Here is a 20,432-nt window from a genome sequence, read left to right on the forward strand (position 1 = left end):
TATGATGTTTACAGGAAGTTTCTGAAGCACCTTCCACTCCAACCTTCCGACACAGTTTTTAAAGGGTACACTGGGCATCAAGTGCAGATTAAAGGAATGACAGAGGTGACTGTTCATTGTAATGACCAAACTGCCAAGCTGCCAGTGTACGTTACCCAAAAGAACTGTCCTGCCATAATGGGGCGTGAGTGGCTCAAGAGAATCAGACTCAACTGGCAGGAAATAAGGAAGCTGTCGCACGGTTCCACTCAGCTGCAGACTATCCTGGAAAAGCACAAGGATGTTTTTCGTGAGGAGTTGGGCAGCATGAAAAAAATAACAGTGAAGCTGCATATCAAACCTGACAGCAAACCAGTGTTCATGAAGGCTCGGCCGGTGCCATACGCCATTCGGCCCAAGGTGGAGGCTGACTTGGATGCGCTGGTCAAGAATGGAGTTCTGGAGCCTGTGACGACAAGCGAGTGGGCCACGCCCATCGTCCCGGTTCCGAAAAAGGACGGAGGAATTCGGATCTGCGGAGATTTCAAGGTAACAGTGAATCCTGTACTAACAGCCGAGCAGTATCCTCTTCCTCTGATCGATGACTTGTTTGCTGGCCTGAGTGGGGGACAGAAGTTCAGCAAAATAGATCTCAACCAGGCTTACTTACAAATGCATGTTGAAGAGCAGTCACGTGAAATGCTGACTGTCAACACACATAAGGGACTTTTTCGATACTGCAGATTGCCTTTTGGCATCACATCAGCCCCGGCATTGTTTCAGCGAGCTATTGATCAAATCCTGAGCGGATTACCTGGAGTGCAGTGTTACCTGGATGATATCCTGTGTACAGGAGCAGATGATGAAGAGCATCTGCGCAACCTGGATGCAACTCTTCAGAGACTGAAGGAATACGGATTGAGAGTCCGTAAAGAGAAATGTGACTTCTTCCAGTCATCTGTTGAATATTTAGGTCATGTGATCGCCGCTAATGGACTACACACTGCACCTTCAAAAATCACAGCGATTGTGGACGCACCCCCACCACAAAATGTCAGCCAGCTTAAGTCATTCTTAGGACTGTTGAATTACTACGGACGGTTTATACCGAGCTTGGCATCACTTCTGAAACCACTACATAACCTGCTACGCAAAGAGGAAGCATGGCAGTGGACAGCAAGCTGCCAAGAGGCTTTTCAGAAGGCGAAGGATTCACTGACCGCGTCGGAGGTCCTAACCCACTTCAATCCTTCGCTCCCGATTCAGCTGGCCTGCGACGCCTCTCCGTATGGAGTAGGGGCAGTGATTTCCCACGTACTGCCAAATGGCCAGGAAAAGCCAATTGCTTTCGCATCGAGAACATTAAACAAGGCTGAGTCCAGTTATGCTCAGCTGGAACGAGAGGCTCTGAGCATTGTATTTGGTGTTAGAAATTTTCACCAGTACTTATATGGTAGGAAGTTTACACTTTTAACTGACCACCGACCTCTCACAACCATCCTGGGACCTCACACAGGGATTCCGTCCCTTGCTGCGTCTCATCTGCAGAGGTGGGCGTTGCTGTTGTCTGGGCATTCGTATGACATAAAGTATCGCAAATCAGAGTCTCACTGCAACGCTGATGGTTTATCCAGGTTACCACTTCCTGTCAAGAAGCCGGACTCGGACACTGTGGAGATTCTCTACTTCAGGGAGGTAGAAAAAGCACCTGTCTCAGCTGTACAGGTAAAGAAAGCGACTAGAAATGACCCTGTGTTGTCGGCAGTGATGGACTTGATCATTAAGGGTCTTCCTGCAGGTGAGGATGCAAACTTGAAGCCCTTCCTTGGGAAGCGGGCGGAGCTTTCTGTTCAGTCGGGATGTTTGCTGTGGGGGAGGAGAGTCATTATTCCCCTGTCATTTCAAACAAAAGTGTTACAGCAACTTCATGCAGGACACAGTGGAATAGTGAGAATGAAGGAAATAGCAAGAAGCTATTTTTGGTGGCCAAATATGGACAAACAGATTGAAGATATAGCTAAAAGCTGTTCATCTTGTCACAAGGTCCGAAACAACCCGCCACTAGCTCCTCTTCACCCCTGGGAGTTCCCACAGGAGCCATGGCATCGTGTGCACATTGACTTTGCAGGTCCATATGAGGACAGAATGTTTCTTGTTGCTGTTGATGCACACAGCAAATGGCCTATAGTGACTATCATGAAATCAACCACCACAGAGAAGACCATAGAAGCACTAGGAGAAATGTTCAGTAGGTTTGGATCTCCTACACAGCTAGTCTCTGACAATGGACCTCAACTGGTTTCACAGGAAATGGAGGCTTTTCTGCAGGCTAACGGAGTGCAGCACATTACATCAGCTCCATACCATCCTGCAACAAATGGCCTCGCAGAAAGGTTTGTTCAGACAATGAAACACGCACTGAAAACATCACAAGGTCAAGGAACACTACATCAGAGACTGCACAAATTTCTGCTTAACTACCGGAACAGTCCACATGCAACCACAAAGACGTCTCCTGCCAACCTGATGTTCAAGAGAGATCTGCGCACGACCTTTGATCTCTTGAAACCGTCAGCAGTGAAAGACACTGTACAAAAACAACAAGAGAAACAAATGAGGTACAGGGGTCAACAGGTCAAGGAGAGAGTTTTCAGCTCTGGTGAATCTGTGCTTGCTAGGAACTACAGAGGTGAACTTAAGTGGGTTCCTGCAACTGTTATTGCACAAACTGGACCAGTCTCATACACAGTACAAGTTGCTGATAGTGTTTGGAGAAGGCACGTGGATCAACTTCTACAGACCTCACCAGTGTCTGCGGAACGGTCTTTTGAAGATCCTAATGAGGCACTCATCAACTCATCAGTTTATCCACCAGTGCAAGTAAACACACCAGGGACAACGGTTCCAATTGCGGATGTGACTGGAAAAGAGACTGTGACATCTTCTGCTGCATCAGTGCCAGAAGCAGACTCTACACCAGAGAACACAGAGACTGATGTTTCTACAGACCGCAGATACCCCACCAGAGAGCGGCGGTCTCCTGTTCGTCTGAGTTATTAAGTTAGAGCACCTGACCCAAGTCAACGGGGCAGAATAATCCCCATGGGTCATGGGGGGGTTGAGGTAGTCTACCCTCGCTCCCAAGTTAGGATAATTATAAGAAAAAGAATTATTAAAACAGAGAGTTGTTGTTGTAACCATATACAGTTAGTTGAATGGATAAAGAGAAATGGGGAAATGTTTGTGATATTGTTACTGTCATGTTACAGTAAAGACAGAAGGATTTGAGTAAACACTCACCTGTTAATTCTGTAGTACATCCTTTGTAAGAGGGGAGGAGATGTTGTGTATTTTGGGTTACACTAGGACCCGTAGTTGAGATGCACCTGGTGCATGCTGGGTAACCTGTGCTAGGTTGTTGTTGCCAGGGTAGCAAGGGGCTAACCAGTTGTACCACTATCAATAAATCTTTGAAGAGACGTCGTGGTCCGATAAATCATTGTTATATTAATAAGACGGAAGATATAACAACTTTCACAGGTAAAACAGGTCGGAAAAACAGGAGTGGGTTGCCTGGAACGCTACAAAGTCGTAAGTCGTGACGTGAAGCTGTAATTTACGGTTTCAAAAGCCTGCCTGGAACGCAGCATTAGCCAAAACGACCGGATCGCTTACTTCTGCTTTAAAAATAACAATATTTTTATGAATTATCTTTAAGGTTGATTTGAATTTAAAATTTTTCTCGTATCCTACCAGGTTTTCCCATACAGGGTGTTGTGATATGATCTGTTACTTTCCCTTCTGAAGAGAAATCTCCATCATTTTCTTGTCTGTGTCATCTTTTACTTCCACCTTTAGTGGAAAATCATTTCAAGACAGAAACTGCAGGAGGAGCGTCAGGCAAAGGAGGAGGCTAAAACCAAACTAACCAAACTAGAACAGAACCAAACTGAACTGCAGCAGCTCAAGGAGGAGAAGGAGGAGGCTGAAACCAAACTGAAACTGAAGGAAACTGAACTGGATCAGCTCAAGGAGGAGAAAGAGGAGCTGGGAAAGAAGCTGGAGGACGAGAAGAAACAGGTTCATCATTTCACCTTTAACTTGAAGAATTATGTAGCTGAAGAATCAGCACAGATTTGCTTCTTGACAAAGCTGTTAATAAAATATTCTATACATGTCAAAAGCATACCCTAATTGTAGCCGGTAAAACTAAAAGAAACTAAATTAAAAGAAAAGAGCAGAGTTGCTGGAATCTAAAGGCTGAAAAGTTCAAAGTGAACAGAGACCAGACTTGTGTCAGGACAAGGTCAAAGGAGCAAACCCCGTCAGTCCTCCAAGACTCAGAGCAAAGAATAGTCAACCTGTTTTATCTGCCGATTCGTGTTTTATATCAAGTGACGGTATAACACACACACACACACAAAACCATCTCGAATTTGCTCTGCTCTCTTTCCTCTTGGCTGAAACAGAAACAAGACGATGAACTGCAGAGACAGAAGAAGGAGCTGGAGATCAAGAACCAACAGGTTCATCTGTTCAATCAGTGATTTTCTTAGTTTCCTCCAGTCCACATGTTTGTAACAATAAGAGAAGACAGCTGAGTGTCTCCACTGAGTCATGTGTCACATTCATGTATTCATGTCACTGCTGATTCATATTTTCTATAAAATAACTCAGTAAAGATAGAAGTAGTTTCTCCATCTCATCTCTGCTCTGTTCTCTTTCCTTTCAACTGAAACAGAAACAAGATGAACTGCAGCAGCTCCAGGAAGAGAAGAAGAAACAAGAAGATGAACTCCAGAGACAGAAGAAGCAGCTGGAGACCAAGAACCAACAGGTTCATCTGTTCAACAACTAAACTGAGATGAGAATCCACACAGACCTAAATGTGTCTTCATTTACTAAGTCAATGAGCTGTCTCTTCTTCTCTCTTTATCTACTTCGTACAACACTGAGACAGGAAATAACTGGAACATGTTATATGTTATAGAAAATGCTGAGAATTCAGAATTCTTAGTAGGACGAGGTGTTACAATCCCTAATGATTCAGCTGGATGCTTGTCCTGAGTGGGTTGAGAGATGTCCTCTGGGTTCGGTTGATGTTGATGATGACCACTTAGTGATGTTTCCTACATTGCACATCTTCAATTTTGTACTCATCTATTAATGTTTATTATTGTTACATTTTATTGTCTTTCTGAAGCTTAAATAATAAAACTGTCCCACATTATCTTTGGTCAGATGGAAAATCAGCAGAAAGACCTGGAGAGACAGAAGACGGAGCTGGAGATCAAGAACAAACAGGTTTAACTGTTCAATCAGTGATTTTCTTAGTTTCCTCCAGTCCACATGTTTGTAACAATAAGAGAAGACAGCTGAGTGTCTCCACTGAGTCATGTGTCACATTCATGTCTTTAAGACAAAGCTGGTCCAACACTGAGTCTCTGTCCATGTCTCTGTTCAATCCCAGCTGGAGACAAACCAAGCTGAGACCAACAGGAAGAAGGAGGAAGCTGAGAGAGAAGTGGAGAAGATGAAGAAAGAGGTGGAGAAGATGAAGAAACAGATGGAAGAGAAGGTTCAGACAGATCATTATTAACTCTCTGTCTCCTCTACTCTTTCTCTCTGACATCAGGGTTTCCCTCAGTGTATTACAGTGATCAACTATCAAAGCAAAGAAACATCAACTTGTTTCTTCTGTCACTGCTGATTCATATGTTCTGTGAAATAACTCAGTAAAGATATAAATCATTTCTCCATCTCATCTCTGCTCTGTTCTCTTTCCTTTCAACTGAAACAGAAACAAGATGAACTCCAGCAGCTCCAGGAAGAGAAGAAGAAACAAGAAGATGAACTGCAGAGACAGAAGATGGAGCTGGAGACCAAGAACAAACAGGTTCATCTGTTCAACAACTAAACTGAGATGAGAATCCACACAGACCTAAATGTTGTGTCTTCATTCACTAAATCACATCAATCATCTCTCTTCTTCTCTGTCCTTCCTCCCAGTTGGAGAAGGAGCTCCAGGAAGAGAAGAAGAAGAGGGAGGATGTTGAGACCATGAAGAACATGCTGATGAAGAAGATCAGACAGGTTCATGTTTCTACCTAAATCAATGAGCTGTCTCTTCTTCTCTCTCTTTATCTACTTCATACAACACTGAGACAGGAAATAACTGGAACATGTTACTGTTCATGAATGTTTGTTTGTATGAACACAAGAATTCAGAATTCTTAGTATGACGAGGTGTTACAATCAGCTCATTGCTTGTCCTGAGTGGATTGAGAGATTGTTGAGTGCTTCCTCCACTGCACATCTTCAGTTGTTTACTAATCTATTAATGTTTATTATATTGCATATTGTTACATTTATTGTCTTTATGAAGCTTAAATAGTAAAACTGTCCCATGTTATCTTTGGTCAGATGGAAAATCAGCAGAGAGACCTGCAGAGACAGAAGACGGAGCTGGAGACCAAGAACAAACAGGTTCATCTGTTCAATCAGTGATTTTCTTAGTTTCCTCCAGTCCACATGTTTGTAACAATAAGAGAAGACAGCTGAGTGTCTCCACTGAGTCATGTGTCACATTCATGTCTTTAAGACAAAGCTGGTCCAACACTGAGTCTCTGTCCATGTCTCTGTTCAATCCCAGCTGGAGACAAACCAAGCTGAGACCAACAGGAAGAAGGAGGAAGCTGAGAGAGAAGTGGAGAAGATGAAGAAAGAGGTGGAAGAGAACGTTCATCTGATCATTAATAACTCTCTGACATCAGGGTGTCCCCCAGTGCATTACGGTGGGGGGTGGGGGGCTCTTGTCAGAGCAGATGTGACAGTTGAGGGTCCTGTCACTATGCCTCCAGTTGATCATGCGCCCTGGCTACTTGGCCAAGGGGTTGTCCCTTTGGCCAAGTGGTTAGCGCACATGACTTTTATCCAGGAGTCTGGGGTTCAAAGCCCGCCCAGGCCCTCTTCACCTTGCCACACAAAGAAAATGACTAAATTGCAGTGCGCATCGCATGCGGCGCAGTTAAAGGTGAGGAGAGGAGCTCATTTGATTGGTGAAGATCTGAATCGACTGTGTTAATCCCACTTCATGCCTTCTCTCCTTCATCTTTCCCACTTGCGCCAGTAAAGGCGGGCTTACACTACCGCACAACTATTCATCTGTTCACATCTCAAACTGCACGAGCTGCCCTCTTCAGTCCTACGTCTCAGATCAGTCTCAGACACCCACTAATTGCACGTCGTTCTACGATTGCTCTCCACCATGATTATCCTTGCGATGCCGCTGAGATTTGTGCTGCTCTATAATTGCTCGATTGTAAACCTGATGAATGGCAAGTCGTGCTTTTTGTTTGTGCTTTTCTGTGCGCTTAAAAGAAAAAAGCCGCCAAGCACAGCCACAGACAGAGATTGTGGGCCAGAAGTTGGTTGCAGAAGTGTGGCATATATGGCCTTTCAATCCTGCAGAATTAGAGGTAAAGTCATGAATTATCTCGCTAGCTACTTCGTTATTCCCGTGTGTGTGTGCGTGTGCCCAAATGTGCGGTGAAGAGATGGGATGTAATTGGAAAAAGTCCAAGCATCTACATTTGAGCTGCTTTGACAGATATAAATGGGGCAAAAACTTGTCATATGTGCAGAATCGTGACGCAGAACCCCCCATACATTGTACGTCATGATGAGAAATTTTCTGGCATGTCAGAAGTTTGTTTGGAGTTAGGCGACTTGTCTTTAGGACATTGGGCCGTGACGCAGAGCCTCACTAACCATGCGTCCTCAATGCTCAAGACCCCACGATCCCTCTATGATTATGCACATTATGCTGCGACTCATCTGGAATGACAAAATCGTGGCAAAATCGTACAATGTAAGCCCGCCTTAAGAGGGACAGGAGGAGTGCCTGTGTAACGGAGGTGCATTCACTCACTCAAAAAGGACGTGCTAACCAGAGTGTGAAGTGCTCATTGAGCTCTTGGCAAAGCGGTTTGCATTGTCGCCTGCTGTGCAGACACCAGGATTCAAACCCCACCTGGGGCAGTCCGTACTGAGAAATACAACACAGAGGGCCAGTAGAGGCTTCGTCTTCAGTCAGTGAAGCAGCCAGGAATCATCAGCTTCTGTCAGACTGTCACTGTCTGATCAAACATCAACTTAATTGTGTGTGTGTCTGTTTGTCTCCCTCAGACTTCATCTTCTCTGGGACAGAGTCACAACAATCCAAACTCTTCCAGTGGAGACACCCTCACCTCCCAGGTAACATTCTGGATCCACAGTGTGAGAACTTCATGACATGAACTTTACACATCAGATTTTGTACATGAACCAAGTGTGTGTGAAGCTGCTCTACACCCAGCCTGTCCTCACGTTAAACTCAAAGTAGATGTCACACATTCAATCACAATGGATTTAACACATACTGAACAGTCAAGCTCTGTCCATTTTAAGAACAACACATTTTTAAAATGACACTGTTGTTATGGCCACTGTGTGAAGCTCAAGAGTCTCTACAGAGAAGAAGGAAATCTGTCCATTGTCCTGAGAGACACAATCTGATCAACACTCTCAACAGATGATGAGGAAGTCTACAAGAACAATTTATTTTAATCTACAGCTCACCTCTAACTTGTGAATCCCCCAAAAATGATGAGAATAATATTTACTTTATTTTTTCTTTTTGTTCTTTTGTTTGTTTCTTTTTTGTTAATGTCTAGATATACTGTAGTAAAATTGTAATCTTCCAGCTGATCACAGATGAGAATTCACACAGACCTGAATGTTACATTAAATTAATCAGTAAATCATCATAAAAACATCAGCTTCATCTCTGCTCTGTTCTCTTTCCTCTCAGCTGAAACAGAAACAAGATGAACTTCAGCAGCTCCAGGAAGAGAAGAAGAAACAAGAAGATGAACTCCAGCTGCTCCAGGAAGAGAAGAAGAAACAAGAAGATGAACTGCAGAGACAGAAGAAGGAGCTGGAGACCAAGAACCAACAGGTTCATCTGTTCAACAACTAAACTGAGATGAGAATCCACACAGACCTAAATGTTGTGTCTTCATTCACTAAATCACATCAATCATCTCTCTTCTTCTCTGTCCTTCCTCCCAGTTGGAGCAGCAGCTCCAGGAAGAGAAGAAGAAGCTGGAGGAGAAGATCAGAGAGGTTCATGTTTCTACCTAAATCAATGAGCTGTCTCTTCTTCTCTCTCTTTATCTACTTCATACAACACTGAGACAGGAAATAACTGTGAAGCTCAAGAGTCTCTAGAGAGAAGAAGGAAATCTGTCCATTGTTCAGAGAGACACAATCTGATCAACACTGATCAGCATTTTTTTTTTTTAAATCTACTGTTGTTTTGTAACAATTAAGGATACATTTAAAAACTGATAAGAATAGCAGTAATCTATGAATGTTTATTATATTGTATATTGTTACATTTTATTGTCTCAGTTGATGGTAAAACAGTAAAACTGTTTCACATTATCTTTGGTCAGATGGAAAACCAGCAGAGAGACCTGCAGAGACAGAAGACGGAGCTGGAGACCAAGAACAAACAGGTTCATCTGTTCAATCAGTGATTTTCTTAGTTTCCTCCAGTCCACATGTTTGTAACAATAAGAGAAGACAGCTGAGTGTCTCCACTGAGTCATGTGTCACATTCATGTCTTTAAGACAAAGCTGGTCCAACACTGAGTCTCTGTCCATGTCTCTGTTCAATCCCAGCTGGAGACAAACCAAGCTGAGACCAACAGGAAGAAGGAGGAAGCTGAGAGAGAAGTGGATAAGATGAAGAAACAGATGGAGAAGATGAAGAAAGAGCTGCAGCAGCTCAGTGAAGATAATCAGAGGAGGGAGGACGAGCTGAAGGAGCTGAAGGAAAAACTGAAGATCAAGAAGTCAGAGGTTTATTTCTTCATATTGATCCTTCAGCATTGATTCACATGTCTAGTTGATGTTCTTCATCTCACCTCCACTCAGTGACATGATGTCTCAGATAAAGTCCACTGGCTGTATAATGAGCTCCTGGGTTGTAGAATTGAACAGAGACTTTAAAGTGGTCATCATGTCTCTGTCTGTCTCTCCCTTCTCCATCACAGCTGGAGAAGATCAGAAACACACCAACCCGGTCTCTCCTCCATCCTCTAGTAAGTCCTGACGTCATGAACCCAGTGAAACACCGTGATGTTCCTCATGAGTCATTGTACAGTGAGTTCAGTCACATGTTCTTCTTCTGATCCAGAGTCCAACCAAAGAAAAACTGAAGAAGAAGGAGGAGGAAGCTGAGCGGGAAGTAGAAAAACTGGAGATGGAGCTGAAGACCAAGGAGCCTGAGCTCCAGACCAAGACCAAGGAGGTTCAGTTTTGTGTCTTTTACACAACAATTTATTTCAGCAGCTCATGTTTTTGTTCAGTTTTTCTTTCCTTAACTTTAAAAACATCACTGCTGATGCTCTGTCAGAACACTGCAGTCTGGATTCTGGATGTTGTTGGCTTCAAGAAACAAAACTATCATGAACGTTTCTTTCTGTAACTGCTGTGTCATGATTTTTCTACCAAATTCCAATACTTAAAGAAAACACCAGCTCATCTCTGCTCTGTTCTCTTTCCTCTCCACTGAAACAGAATCAAGATGAACTCCAGCAGCTCCACGAAGAGAAGAAGAAACAACAAGTTGACCTGCAGACACAGATGAAATAGCTGCAGACCAAGAACAAACAGGTTCATCTGTTTGTTCCACATGTTTGTAACAATAAGAGAAGACAGCTGAGTGTCTCCACTGTGAAGCCACAAACAATCTCCTCTGTAAAAAATGGGGAAGTTAAAAAGTTATTTTAAAATGACACCTGCTGTTTAGTCCTAGTTTAAAAAGTTTGTGACAAAAGAATAACAACCTGAACATTTCCAACAGGTGATGATGGGGGGAGAATTCGGGAGCAGCCATGTATCTAACAACAGACCAGGGTCTTCAGGAAGCAGGTTCTAACCAAACTCATGGACCAAACCATGGAGACAGTGAATCAGTGATTCATAATGAACCAACAAACCTGAAAACAAATATTATACATAGGACCAACACAACATAGTGAAACTGAATGACCTTTAAACACAACAATGTTTCACTTAATTAAAGCAGAAGTAAGCGATCCGGTCGTTTTGGCTAATGCTGCATTCCAGGCAGGCTTTTGAAACTGTAAGTTACGGCTTCAAGTCACGACTTACGACTTTGTAGCATTCCAGGCAACCCGTAACTCGCGTTTCTCCGACCTGTTTCACCTGTGAAAGTCACTATAACGGCCACTCGTAACTTCCGACCCGTGAACTCGTACCAGATCGAACTGGTACGACTTCACAGGTCGGAAAAACACGAGTTACGAGTTGCCTTGAACGCACCATAACGTCTTGTCAGCCGATGGAGTTAGCAGCCCCCGCCCTCGTCATGGATCTATTGGTCCTCGTCCCTACGTCACCACATTCACGCGCATCCCTTGACTGCACACACAGCCCTTCATGCCGTTCTCTCTCCTCATTGGATAAAACTTGTAGGATACAAGAAAAGTTTTCTCCTCGGCTCAGAGCAGAGCAGAGGGACTGAGAGACCCCTGTTTCGGTCCAAACACTCTATAGAAGTGATTGCTGTCGGAAGATAGAACTATTTAAGACTTATATTAACACAAAAATATCGCTCACTTCTGCTTTAACATGAATTGAACCTCTAATGATTCTATTGATTATTGATTGGATGAGCTGTATGTTGTTGTTCTGCATTGAGAAGAACATCAGATACGTCATTCACAAAAATATTTTGTAGAGACATTTAATCGGATTTAAAATGTGGACTTGTTTAGTTTTGTGTACTTTCAGCTGTTTTTTTTTTCTCTGATCCACATGACGTGAGTGATGTTAGAATTTAAAGATTTTTTTTTTCTAAATATTGGTGTATTAACTAATTACATTTTCTTTTGAAATTAAGAAACAATTGTGTTGAATTTGTGATGTAAATGATGTTTATGTTAATATTGAACAGTGACTTTAGGTCTTTGTGTTTAACTGTTGTATAGAAGGTATGTCTGTTTATAAAGTCTCACATTATTAAATCCATAACATGAACATTTTTTATAACATGTATTGATATTTTCTCTGTGTGGAGTCCAGACAAACTTCCACTCTGCCTTTATCCACAATAAATGACACAATAATGACCTGTCGATGTGAAAAACCTCTGTCTAAAAGTATCACACACACAATAGCAAAGCAGTAGTTGCAGTCCTTTAATTAAAGGTGATTCATTTATTTGCTGATTCATTACAGGTTTTACAGTAGTTTCATCTATTCTAATGTTAAGACACTGAATCTGTTCTTCTCTATGAGTAAGAAGCAAATATTGGTTAAGTTTTGTTAAAGGGATGGTTCAACATTTTGGCAAATTGGCCCATTGCCCAGAGTTGTTTTTGAGGTAAATACAGAGACTGCTTCCTGAAAAACTGCCCCCGACGGAAACGTGCATCAGCGGTTTTGCATGAATTTCCCTCTAAAACAACTCTGTGTGGTAACGTTGTGTTATTATCTCATAGCGTGGTGAATGTGCAGGTCACAACTTGTCCACCAGAGCGTTGTGGAGTTGTTGGATTGTATATTTGATGAGTTTGATGAGGGAAACCAAGAAATCCCATGAGCCTCCGTAGCGTAGCTCTGAGCAGCTCACGGCTCTGCTCCGCCGTTCTAAAAACAGCTTGCACCGACAATTAAAGGTAACGAACCTACTGCTATGACTATAGGGATTATGGTAATGAGACGATTTGCCAAAATGTTGAACTATCCCTTTAAGTCTACAGTCAAACCAAGTCTGTGTCACGTCTCTCCACTGGCTAAAAACATCTGCTCATGTGGTTTGTATGTGAGAAGCTCAAATGATCAGCAGTATCTGCATCGTCTAAAAACAACAAGTGTCTTTATATGAATAGTTGATGTGTCAGTCAGTAGCTCTGTGGTTTTTAACCTGAGAGACAGAAAGTCCAACAACACACACTTGAAGCATCAACATGTGACACACAAAGGTCAGACACCTCAAACACAACTGAGGCAAAGTCGTTGTTCCATCACTGGTGTGAGGAAACAGACCCATGATCAATATACTGAAAGATTTCATGAAATTCTACAACTGATCAGAGTAAGAATAATAGGTCAATGATCTGTTAATGATTCATGAACTCTATCGGAGCGGGGAATATGAAATTCACCAAACAACAGGTTGTTCTTAAGGTGGTATATGTCATATGTGATTCAAAATTCAGTTTTTATGTGTCAAGCTTGAAAACAAACCATCAGAAGTGTACAGGATCAGTTATAAACAAGATTAAACTTCATCCTTGGTCATTTCCTCTCCAACAAACCATCTCTCTCTCTCTCATCAGTCGTCAATCGTGTCTGTTTTCTGTGAACTGTAAGACAAAAAGATTATATCTGTGGTAAATTATGACAAACTCAACAGTCACTTGCTCAACTTTCCACTAAGCTTTCTTCAGTGGCATTTTTAGTTGAATGGGTCTTTCTTAGGTGATTAGATTATAAATAAAGAAGTAATAAAGATTTCACTCTGAGCTTTAGGGAACTTTGTATTTTCTAATAATTATGCATGACTCACCAAATGATCAATAATTTATCATTTAGGTTTGACCATCAGTCTCACCTGGACACTTGCATAGACAATTTCATCCTGTGGTTCACTGGGTGCTCTGAGGTTCTGAGAAGACTTGGATCTGGATGATCCTGGTTCTGCTTTGGAAACAAGTAGAATTTATATTGAACATAGCCTTTAACACATAAAGTACAATTTCAAAGAATTCAATTCAACACAGTCGTGTTAAATCATTAGTGTGTTTGTTAATGGTACATGTTGGTGTGACTGACAGTAGGTCTGCTTCTACATCTGGTTATAAATATACTGGTGGTGACAGAGTGAAGGTCTGAACAGGCCTCTTACCGTTCTCTGTCTGTGCTTCTCTGCTGTGGTTTGTCTCAGTGCAGACGTTCAAACTCTCACCAGTGTCAGCAGCATCTAAAACAACAGACCACAGAGAGAGAAATCATTCAGACGTTAGAGTCGACCGCTTCAACTGCCACTGACTCCTCTTCTTATTTTAACCTCCTCAGTGCTCGACCTAGATAATGAACACATTGTGAAAAGTTTTGTTGTTTGTTTCACATTGTGCTTAAGAAAAAAAAAAAAATCTAGTTAACCTGAGTTCTTTCTCTTCTTTGTCACAACAGCTGCATACGTCAAACTATTTGGATCATCTGCATCGTCCACTCCTGAAACTGAAACACAGAGAAAATTTATAAATTATAAATAGACTGAAGGCTGACAGGTGGACAGGTTATACATACAAACATCATATTATAACTTGTTTGTCTGAGTCACGTTACTTAGAAAACTCACCTGAGTTTGATGTTCTTGACGTCTTTGAGCAAACTGATGAAAAGAAAAGAATAATTATTGACATCAATAGAAAAAAGATAGAAATCATTGACTTACAGTATATTATAGGGAGAAGTATCTGCTTCTCTGCACCTCTGTGTTTGTTAACATGGAGAAACCCCAACAGCAGCAGCAGCAGCAGCAGCATCAGGGCTACAGTCGAGACGACGATGATGATGATCAACTGCAGGCTACGGTGGTTTGTAGAGTCAGAGTCATTGGAGACAGATTCTTCATGAGCTGGTGGACACATGATGAAAACTTACACCTGCTGCAGGACTTTCTTTTAACATTAGTACATTCAGAAACACTCACATATCTACAAACCAGCCCCCAAAAAGAAAAAGCCAAGCATAAAGAAAAAGAAAGAAAAAAAAACTAGGCAAAAAAAAAAAAATCCAGCAAAAACAAACAAACAAACAAAAAAACATACGGAGAAAAAAAAAGCCAGCCAAAAAATAAATTTAAAAAAAGATAGGCAAAAAAACAAAAAAAAATTGGCAGAAGAAAAAGCCAGCCAAAAAAAAAAACAAACAAAAAAAAATTACGGCCCAAAAAAAAGGGCCAGGCATGAAAATAAATAAATTGAGAAAATATCAAACACTACTATAGTCGGTGGCGGCTGCCTCTACAGCCTTGATTAAGCTGTACCTCAGAATCGGCTTAATAAGAAAATTCTCTCTCTTTTGGCTCATAAACACGGTGTGGTCATAAGAATAAGGACGTTGAGTCGGAAACTTGGTTTGTTTAGGAGGATAAACCGCACAAACTTGGAGAAGGTGGCCGCATTCGTACAAAATGAAATAACTGGAACTGGACTTTTTTGGGCGGGCTGGCTTTTTTTTTCTTTTTTTTTTTGGCCTGGCCCTAATACTCCCAAACCACTGCTCAAATATCTGTAAAAAATTAACAAAACAGAGGAAAAGTTCACTCTGGCCAGATCCTGTTCGAAATGTAAAATATATTTAAACATTGCGATAAATGAAAGCTATACTAGAATACTAGAATTTTAGGTTGCATTCAAAGATAATCTTTGCTTACATAGGCAGGATTTCTTATTTAATTATTTAAAAAACTTCATAAATACATTTTTCATTTGCACATATAATATCTACATGGATTGTATTATATTTCTACAATATAATATACATACACATTTGTATGGACTGAATACTACATCATTGTTATATTTATTTAATTTACATTTACATATCTAAACAATGTTGTTTTATATTCACCATCCTCTGTTTGTTATACAAATACATCTGAAATGATCTATGTTGAGATAAATTCTAAATATTTATATGATGAACATGGTATTATTTGTTGTATTTAAGATTTCATCCTCATTGTTATGGGCCAAACACATAAATGATGTTGACACTGATACTGGTTTTGAATATATTTATGTTCATGTGCTTACATAGCCTACATGTAAATATATATTTGACAAAATCCAATGCAAGTACTGTATATTGTACAGATTTTCCATAAACACAAAGAAATGATAATAAAAAATGTTAAATGTTACACTTTTTACTTCTCTGTTATAGTCTCACCTGTAACAGTCAGTCTGCTCTCTGGTGACTCTCCAGCTCCCTGGATGCTGCACTTGTACAGTCCTTCATCAGACCTGGAGACTTTGTTCATTCTGATCTCTTCTGTTGGACTGTTGTTCATTGTGACGTTGTCTTTGTAGAAAACAGCTTTCAGGTTGGTGGAAGTCGTCTTGTTTCTGCAGCGCAGAGTCACAGGATCTCCCTCCATCACAGGAAGAGCAGGACTCTCCAGGATCACTGAGCCTCCTGAAGACCACATAAGGTAAGTGAAACATTAAATGCATGAAAATATGGATAGAGTAAATGTGGCAACATCTAAAGAATAATAATAAAAACAAACCCTAAAAATCTCTACAAGGTAGAAGAGACAAGCAAAATTTAGTGAAAAAAATAACTTGTAACTGTGAGAAGATGATAAAGCTAGATTAAATTAGGTGATTGTTTAATTGTCATTACTAGATAGATCCAGTTTCATCATGAGATGATGTTTATTCATATTCAAAAAATATTGTATTCTTTGATTTACGACATGAAATAGGCTCAGTGGACTGTTACCTATTGATTTTCATCCTGAATAAACACTAAGAGAAACCTCAGATTATTCTATGTGAACAGTAGATCTATAGTGGTTACCAGTGATGGTGATGTTGATGCTGTTGCTTTCTCCTCCTTTAGTCTCACACCAGTATTCTCCACTGTCTGATAGATAAAGTCCAGCAACAAAGCAGGACGACCCTGATGATGTCCTCTTCATGTCACACGCTGGAGTAAATTCCCCTTTGTCTCTGGCCCTTCTCAACCGAGCAGAACCATCAGTCCCGTCACAATGGAAAAAGACACGCTCAAGTACGAAGAACTGCAGACGGTCTGGAGTGATACGAAGAGAAGCTGTACCTGAACGTTCACAAATAAAACATCCAAAACTTTTATTTTGATATATGCAAGAGGAACTAAATTCAAATGGATTAACATACATGGGTAAAGTGGGAGTCTTTGTCATCAAGTTCATTTGTGATTTTTTTTTTAATATCTCATCGGAGATAAAACAGAACATTAAGCATTCTTCTACAAATCTTTACACAAAGCGAATTCTGCATAAAGAATTAAACACACACAAAAAAAACAGCAAAAACAAGTTCCTCACCACTTCCCTGAGCATAAAGACTCTGAACTTGTGTCTCCAGCAGAAGAAATTCAAGCATCACTGGAGAAACAAAGGAGCAATGTTGTAAATCAGCAACAGATGCTTTGATGAGCAGCAACAGATAAAAGTGAGGACAGAAAGAGAAGAAATGTGACACTGAGTACTCACACAGTCTGAAGCAGAGAGCTGTGACCTCCATGTCGTCTTGCTGCAGACTGAGCGTTGAGCTGAAATACAACTGAAGTAGAACGTACGTGACAACTTCCTCTTCCTGTGGAGGTTATTTCTGATGCTGCTGCAGAAGGGGGGCAGGGGCTCAGAGGCTGAGGTGGTGTTGAGACGTGACATCACTGGTTAGTTCCTTGTTTTAACCAGTTTGGGGTTAGGGTTTGTCCAGTCTCCTTTGTTCAGGTCAGACTCTGCTGCTCCAGCAGATGGCAGCAGAAACACTGTACATCTGTCACCACTGACTGATGAAACATGTTCAATTTTTCACTGCTGAGGTCAAAGGGCCTGAGGCTCCTTTGGCCAAATAGATGGAAACTGTTTTTATTGGATCTTAACTCAAGCATTATGGTTTTATGGGTTTTATGTTCTTCTGTCCTCCTTTTATGCATCTTTCTGTTCATTGTCTCTGTGTTATAACACCATTGCAAAACAAATGTCCCTCTGTGGGAGATTAAAAGCTCTGGACTGAACTGAACTGGGCCTGTCCCTCCTACACAACATCTTTGTTCAAGAACCAGTCCAGTTTGCACATCCAGGTATTGTGTGCATTACCTCAATGTCCTTGCTTAGTATGTCTTACAGTTTTTCTCGATTGTTTACACACAATTTCTGGTTCTTGAGGCACAATGGCCTCAACATCTAACTCATGCACCAACCCCCTGAACTAAGTCTGCTAAACTACAAGCACAATTCCTGCTTTACACTCAATTTGCAGTTCTATAATACACTTTTTTCAAAACACTACACACAATTCTCTGCATTTGGCACAATTTTCATGAAGAAAATCTCTTGTTTTCACGAGTAACACACTGTTATTCAAAATTCTAAAGTTAGTTTCCCTACTATGCACACTGACTCATCACATGGGTAAACACCTGTCACACAGTTTTACATTTAGCAATCAGAGCTTTAGCAAAAAAGGGAAACATAACAGGCAGTGATGGACTGACACCAAAAAGAGAGAAACCAAACAGAGAGAGAGGCCACACAACACAAACACACACACACACATATATATATATAGCAGTGATCATAATGATGATGAGAAAAGAAAATGCATTGATCACCAAAATTGCATGTCGATGGAAGGATTCAAACCTAGACTAGAACAAAGTCTTTGACTACAAAGAGTGCTGCTCTACTAGGTGAGCTACATGTTACAGTCTCATCTTGTCAAAATTATGTGTTCAGTCTTTCACAATTGTCCGGCCGTAAACCAGCTGACCAGCTTTTTCTTTTGTGGTCAGATCAGCACGGCTGCATCGTCACACGACCACCTCGGTCGCGTCTTACTGTATTTCATTTGTTACCGTGTATTTGAGTGTTCAGAGTATCAAAACAATCTTCTAAAATTTTACAACACATTCACAGTATATATGTACTGTCTGTAGTTGCAGTAAAAAAAAAAGCCTAAGTCATTATGATGAATGGAGTAGAAGTGTTTTCCATTCATCATAGTGTTTTACACTGAGCACATCAGTGTTCAACTGGTTCTTATAAATGTCTAGTCATATGATGGTTTGTGTGTGTCATTTGAGACTAAAATAGCATTTTGAGAATAAATAACATTGTTTTGAATGTGAAGTTTCATTTTGCAGGAGCAGTGAGGGGTTTTGCCCATTGTGTGTGTGTTTTTGGATTTGTGTGTAGAGTTCTGAGAGTATGAGGCATGCTTTCAGAAAATGTGTGTAAACAATCAAGAAAAACTGTAATAGTATCTCTGGATGAGCCAAGACTCAAGAGTTATAGTTAACACCTGGAGGTCTGATAGTATATATTTGATCCAGTTTGTTCTGGTTTCACTCCTAATGACATATTAACGTCCTATCCTCATAACCTACTGCTGCGTCTCTCTACACTTGACACTGATTGATTTGTAAACAGGTGTGCATATGATATAGTCTCGTCACCAATTCAGATCCCCAAATTAGCTTGTTAGTGTGGCAAGGTGAAGAGGGCCCGGGCGGGGATTGAACCCACACCTCCCGGGTAAGAGTCATGCGCGCTTGCCAGTCACCCAAAGGGACATCCCCTTGGCCAAGTAGCCAGGGCACATGATCAATTGGAGGCATAGTGACAGGAACCTCAACTGTCACATCTCTCCCCCTCTTTTCACAAGCACGTCCTCGTGCTTCCGCGCAGGCTGCCACACATATTAGGAATCCATGGACCCACCACTAGTGCTACATGGATCCTGCCAACAACGCCAGAATGTGGCAAGGTGAAGAGGGCCCGGGCGGGGATTGAACCCACACCTCCCGGGTAAGATTAGCAAGATAATGCACTGAGAGAAACAAAACATAATGATTTATGGAACGTTTGATTGCAACTGTTTTATATTATAATGATGATCAGTTACCTAGCAACAGGGTCAAAGTTCAGCTGTCCAGTCATTCAGAATCAAACTGATCTCTGGATATCATGTTTGCATTTAAAACTGAATGAAACTATCTGATTAATTGTGAAGCTTCAAATTCTGTAAGAATATGTATATGATTATGTTTCATTAATTTAATTTTCTTTCCAATTTGTGTTTTTATTTAAATTGTACAACCTTGTTCTGATTCTTCTGAAGTCCGAAGGTTTCTGCAGTTGACAAACTGGAGCAAATTATGATCATGAGTCACTAAATGATTTACAGACTTTACACCTGTCGTCAGTTGAAATGAGCAACACATCGAACAACAGGTACGTGGTGTTCTCAATAATTTTTCTTGTATTTTAGATTTTTAGATATTTTTGATTAGATTTTTGATATAGTGGTTCTATATTTGACAACAGTTACACATTATATAAACTATTGATATGTTGTAAAGCTTTGGTGTCTATAGAAAAGTTGTATCCACATATGGAATGAATTCCAAATATATCAGCTTTATACATGAACATGTCTACAGTATATCCATCTGGTAGTAAACTGTCAGATTTCATCGCCTCCCATAGATTATTACACATGTGGACGTGATGAGGACAAAGTGTTTTATAGAAAGAGCTCTAGTGTAGGATAAAATATGATACAAGTCCGATAGCATCAATACATTTT

The 20,432-nt window shown here is 40.9% G+C and overlaps 2 protein-coding genes and 1 long non-coding RNA gene across 5 annotated transcripts in view; 2 read left to right on the forward strand and 1 right to left on the reverse strand.

The window, feature by feature from the left end:
- LOC311001337 (butyrophilin subfamily 3 member A2-like) overlaps positions 1–20,432 on the reverse strand; it is a 207,195-nt gene that overhangs the window by 88,968 nt on the left and 97,795 nt on the right. The window lies entirely within an intron of this gene.
- LOC311001384 (uncharacterized protein) overlaps positions 1–20,432 on the forward strand; it is a 104,551-nt gene that overhangs the window by 52,519 nt on the left and 31,600 nt on the right. The window contains exon 4 of the mRNA XM_083992469.1: positions 9,091–9,144. The gene's annotated coding sequence lies outside the window, so the exon portion shown is untranslated. The remainder of the gene's footprint in view (positions 1–9,090; positions 9,145–20,432) is intronic.
- The window catches only part of LOC311001398, an 80,447-nt gene continuing 68,861 nt past the window's right edge, over positions 8,847–20,432 (forward strand). Inside the window, exons 1-2 of the long non-coding RNA XR_014596173.1 lie at positions 8,847–8,977; positions 10,080–10,127. This is a non-coding gene — a long non-coding RNA (uncharacterized lncRNA). The remainder of the gene's footprint in view (positions 8,978–10,079; positions 10,128–20,432) is intronic.

The sequence above is a fragment of the Trachurus trachurus genome, assembly GCF_905171665.1.
Source record: "Trachurus trachurus genome assembly, chromosome: 18".
In the NCBI taxonomy this organism is placed as follows: Eukaryota; Metazoa; Chordata; class Actinopteri; order Carangiformes; family Carangidae; genus Trachurus; species Trachurus trachurus.